This window comes from Capra hircus, chromosome 9, assembly GCF_001704415.2.
Source record: "Capra hircus breed San Clemente chromosome 9, ASM170441v1, whole genome shotgun sequence".
Classification (NCBI taxonomy): Eukaryota; Metazoa; Chordata; class Mammalia; order Artiodactyla; family Bovidae; genus Capra; species Capra hircus.
Window position 1 is genome coordinate 74089867 of NC_030816.1, and position 5888 is coordinate 74095754.

Here is a 5888-nt window from a genome sequence, read left to right on the forward strand (position 1 = left end):
ATAGTCAACATTTATCAATTAAGTTTGCCACCTGAACTGGCACCGGAAACAGTAACTGGATTGGCAGAGAAGTTCCTTCAGGTTTTCATAAGATGGTATGGAAAAGCCTAAAGAAACTCAATACAATGAAGAGGTCAGTGATCATCCAAGGCAAGCTCAAGATGGGGAAGCAGGAAGCTCACCCCTCCATGACCTGCTTGCCAGAAATTCTTCCCTGACCTCTGATCAATTTCTATTAATTAGAGAGACCAAAATGACAAAATGATCTAACTAGGAAGATTCTGGCTGTCAGCCCAAGCACCAGCTCAAGTACAGCTCCAAGGAGTGGGAAGAGGAGGGAGTGGCAGCAGCCCTGGCTTCTGGGCAGCGTCCAGTGCCTACAGCGCAGGCAGAGCCCTAGGGCGGCGCCTCCGCGTGGGGAACGCCGGCTGCCACAGACTTGCTGAGCGTGCCTCGGAGGAAAGGACCCACTTCTCTCACCAGGCATCCTTCCCTCCTGCAAAACTGGGATCCAGGTGGCAAAGGGAGAGATGCGTGGCCCTGAGACCCGCCTTGGCTTCCTGTTCTGCTTCTGATTGTCTGATTCAGTTCGGGGATGAAGCTGTGGGAGGGCTCAGGGAAGTTGGTGAGTTACGACCTGAACAGGGGTGGTGGTGTGCGCGGGGGTTCGGGCCCCTTTGCTCCTCGGTGGCTCCCCCGAGCTACTTGCCTGCTCTCCTGGGCAGAACAGGGGTGCCTTGGGTGAAGCAGTAGTGCGGGGAGTTTGAGAGGTGACGCTGGGAGAAGAGGGGCCCAGAATGCTACAGAAAATGCTGTTGAGGCCCCCCAGGGCCCAGCCCGCCCCTTGAGAAGTGGGAGTCCTGGAGCCCGGCGGGCTGGGACCCGTCGGCCTCCGCGGGGAAGGGACCAAGAGCCGCCCCGAAAAGCGCAAGCTCGAGATGTGTGCGCAGAGCCCCTTCTGGTCCCTACTGCTCTCGGCCCTTAAAGGACCAGCGCTCTTTATCACCAATCAGTTAACACCTGCAGGACGGCCAGGGCGAGGAGAGCTCGGCAGCCCTCAGGGGCTCCGGCTGGGGTGGGCGGCAACGGGCAGCCGAGCTTCTCCTGGGCGCTGGAGGCGGGAGCTCCGAGCCAGACGGATGTGCTGGCCGGTCTCCCGCGGCGCGCGTCCCAAAGGCCGCCGCCTGGTACCTCTCCGGTCTGCTAGGCTGCCTGCGGCCCGGCGCCCCTGCCCTGGAACTCCCACGCACTGTATCAGTGTTTGGGCTCCAGCTGTCCTGTTCTGGCAAAGTAGATTCTGAAGTTATGATACTAAATGCAGCTCAACTTGACAGTAACTTCAAAAAGCTTCACATCTTAGAGTTGAAACGAAGGAAAAGTTGCCATCCAGAAATTGAGGAAGGAAAACTTCAGCATTGGACCAAACGATGAGCAGAAGAACCCATTTATGATCCTGTACATGCAGCTCCAGCCGTGTCTGCACGTGTGCTTTATATCAGCCTAGGGATTTGCTGTCCAGTTATATTTCTTGCAGTACTAGTATTAGCTGTGTTGCATCTTCATCGTATGAAAAGGATTGAACTGGAAGATGGCATCAGCACCAGCAGTAGTTCCCAAGGGCTGTCTCAGTATGTGAGAGGCAACACACCCAACAGGACAACTCCCATCTCCAGTTATCTGACCTTGTGGGTAGAGGAGGAGGACTTGAGAAGTGTCGCTCTTTTGGAGGCCAGAGCTAAGGTGAATGATATCAAAATATCTTTCCAGAGAGAGGAACTCAAAAGATATATATTCTAAGAAGGTACCTTTTGGTGTACTTTCCATGGGGTTTATGTAAATGAAAAAGATCCAGATAAAGAGCAACAAGCATTTGTAAAAACAGTTAGAGATCAAGCTTCTGAAATTCAGGTGACTACGATGCTCCCTGAAAGTTGTGAGCTATGAGATCTTCATCACAGAAATCTTCCTATTACCCATGTGTGAACAGAAGAATGGGAAAAGCCCATGGTGGACTGCCTTACATGATCTGGGGGTATCTTAAATTGTTTTTATGACAGTGCAAATATGTAGAGGCCAATAGTCAGCAGGAAACTTCTCAACAAAACCTAGTTCACATGGCTGCTCAGATTGCCTGTGGAATGAGCTGCCTGGTCAGAAAGAAGTCATCCACAAAGACCTGGCAGCTAGGAGCTCTACCATTGATGACAACTTCAAGTTAAGAGCAAAGCCAATCCCTCTCCAAGTCTTGTTCCCCAAGGACTCTCACTGTCTGGGGAACAACAAAAACACCGGATCGATGGATGGCTTTTGAAAGTCTGGTTAAAAATAAGTTATCCAGCCTTCCCTGGTGATCCAGTGGCTAAGACTCCACACTCCCAATGCAGGGGCCTATGTTCGATCTCTGGTCGGGGAACTGAATCCTGCATGCCACAACTAAGAAGTTAGCATGCTGCTACTAAAAGAGCCCATGTGTTTATGACTCTGGCCAAATGCTCTTCAGTGGACGTCTACCCATTTGATGTGACTGCGTACCTGAAAGAGGGTTACCCAATAGCCCAGACTATCAACTGTCCTGATGAACCATTTATGTGATGGCTTGTGCTGGGCCTTCGATCCAGAGGAGAGGTGGAGTTCCAGCAAAGGGCCTGGTGTCTCACAGGGTCCCATGAGGCCCTGGGGGCCTGTGTCTGACACTCCTCTCAGTCCCCCAGCATCAGGAGGAAGGTGCCTGTCAAGGCCTACTTGGAGCCAGCCAGTCACATACATCACCCAGCACCACAGAAGCACATTTATCTTCGAGAACACCATGCCTTAGGAATGCTTTAGCATCTCAACTTTCGAAGACAGACTTAATGATGTGGAATACTTTCTCAATATCACTTTTATTACGTTTAACGGAAAAAGTTTGTGTAAATTTTTTACACACAGTTGCCTTAGAGGTATAGGTACATTTTTACAAAATAGTTTTTAAAATTGTTTAAACACACATATTTGAACTAACAATCTTACTACCAACTGCTTTTTATTTTCTTAACTTCTACAAGGTAATGCAGTTGATTCACCTTTAAAGTTTTGCTTTCTTTCACTAGTCTTGGGAATGATTTATCTTCAACTTGCAGTACTTTTTCTTAGGAAAATAAAAACAGTCCAGCAGCTATGGGCTAATGCCCCCGCTCCTTTATTACAGAGCAGCTATCTTGGTCCAAAGTGCCACACAGGAATCCACAGGTGTGAGCAGAGGATAGTGGCCTTATAACAACTCTAGCGTCACATCTAGGCCAGCTGCTGGTGGGTCTTGTTTGTTGCTTGTGGCCCTGCTTATGCCAAAACACATAACCACTTCTATCCTATGATGGCTGGCCTAGCTGAACTAATGACTAGGGGTTGATGAGCACACATCACAGTGGGCAACCCCAGTCCATGACCAGAGGCCTCATCTCTGCCAGGACCCAAGACCACATTAGGAGCCACGTTTAAATGGTGTGACTTTCCCCACTGCAAGTGGTGTGGCCTAGCTTCAGGACACTCGGGGTCTGTGTTGTGAGCCTTCAAGTAGAAAATGGCACGTAGCAGCTCTCTGACCACAGATACTCTGACATCACCGGTTCTGCTGGGTCATCTGCCCAAGAAGCAGCTCCAGCCATGCTCATTCTTTGCCAATTGTGACTGCTTTTGTGCTGGGACAGCAAGTTGTAGCAGAGACCTAAGGTCTGCGAAGCCTCAAATATTTCTTCTATACCATTACAGGAAACCTAAGGCCACAGTGGCATTAAACGGAGATAGGATAGGGACCACACCCCTGCAGCCCTCGAGAGGTTGTAGACTGGTACTTGTCTCTGTATTTCCTCCAGGATATTGTGTACACACACTATTGGCTGATGGGGAGGTAGGGTCTGAAGTTTGAATCTGGAATTCACTAATATGGTAGACTTCACCCCACGATAATTTACTAGCTACTCAGGTCTCCATGCCTGTCACAAGTCCAGGATATGTGAAATGACTGCTGTGAGGTCTGTGGACCCAGTGATAACCACTGTAAGCAGAACCTGGGACTGCTGTCCATTGATGGCCTGGTGCTCCGAGCATCGCTTCAACACTTGGGGGACCATGATGATGCTACGGTTCCTGTGCCTGATACTAGAAACACACTAGTGCAATGTGAATGTGAGAGTAGTTTCTGCTTCTGCATGTTCACTTACCCCAGTAAATAACCATGTGGCTCTTTGGGAAAGAATGGAAGGACTTTTGCACTAGATGTGGTGATGAAAGGGCCCTCTCTTTAGAAAGCGGCTTCTATCTTTGGTGGCTCAGATCCAGAAAATGGGCCTGGATCAGGATGGCTGCCTTTGGCTTTCTGATCATCCAGCCTTGTGTTCTGTCTCTCTTTAATTCTTTCAATGGTACAGTTTGTATCTAGGTTCCTGCCCATCTGTTTGCCTTTAGGATCGCCCTGTGCTATGAGCCAGCATCATATTCTCTGCAGTCAGGCCCTGGCTGGCACTGAGACTCCCTAATCACTTTGACCACTTCACCTACTTTTCTGCTGACCTAGAGCACCCCCACCTGGAATCTGATTTTTCCGCAACTTCCATCCCTGTTCCTGATAGAAGCCCACAGGAACATAGTCTCCTCACCATCCCTGACCTTCTGCAAAAGTCATCCTTGAGCTATTGGAGATGCTTCTCATCCGTGCTTTCCTCTCGGGCTCCATAGAGTCCATCAGGCTTTCCCACGGAGCTGGTGGATTGCACACTCTCCTGCCCTTTCATACTGTGTCTTCCCTGGCAGATTCACTTCTCTGAGCCTTGGATCCTCTCCTATACCACCTACCTAGGAAGTTCTGGATGTTCTCTCATGCCGTGTGGGCCAGGCCTTTCTCCAGGCTTCCAATACCCATTCTAGTGGGAGATCAACATGTCTCCCCAGCCTTGCTAAACCCAGTGACCCATAATTATAAACTCCCCCTTCCCCAGCTTTGCGTTCTGTGCTCATCCTCCCCCACTGTGATCCTGCTTCCTCAGGAGCGGCCCCCAAAGCTCCCCATCTCTTCTCAGGACACTCGGAGACATTCTCACAGTCCTCTGTGTTTAGGCCTCTCCTTCTGAGCTGGCCTGGCACACCTCTGGAAAAAATTGTGTCAGTTCTTGCTAGGTGTGGAGCTTTTGAACAGAGTGGAGATAGGCATATCTAGGGCTGTGTGATTTTTTTGCCTGATCAAAGCTACCTCCTCTTCCTCAGCCAGTAACTAGGGTGTGTTTGGGGTAGGGGGCGCAGACAGGGCTGTCCTGCTCTGTCAGGCAGCCCTAGTGTTTTACTCCACTCTCAGATAACTGGGGGAGGAGGCCTATGGGTTTTTTCTCCCAACCTCACGCTCAGTGTGTTTTGCCTTCACACATGCTCACTCTCTTTCCTATAATTTCACCATCAGTCCTCAGCCCAGACCTGGACAGCCATGCTGTGAGGTTCAAGGCCAGGTGGATGGAAAGGTTTTTCTCTCCTATGATTGTGGTCTTGCTAACATCACGTTCATGAGTCCTGTGGGAGAATTCTGGAGCTGAGGTCCCTATCGTTTTCCAAGAATTAGAGGGGAGCCTGGCTGATAAATCCCCTAAAAATGTAATGGAGATGATCGTCCTAAACAGGACTAACACTAACAACATCAACCAAAAAGGACGGTAATGAAAGGCTGTCTTGATTCCCGATGTCTATTTTTATCTTATGTTCTTTCTTCATTTCCATCCATGGAGCAGAGCTCTTCAATTTGTACTATTTATGCAGTTGGGGAGGCTCCCTTTAGTGATCATTTATCTCTTACTGAGATAAAAGGTAAATATAAAATATATTTATAATACCTATATTATAAATATAAATATAAATAAATAAATAAA

General features: G+C 49.1%; 1 pseudogene; it reads left to right on the top strand.

Moving 5' to 3' along the window:
• On the top strand, positions 596–2691 carry LOC108633322 (annotated as a pseudogene).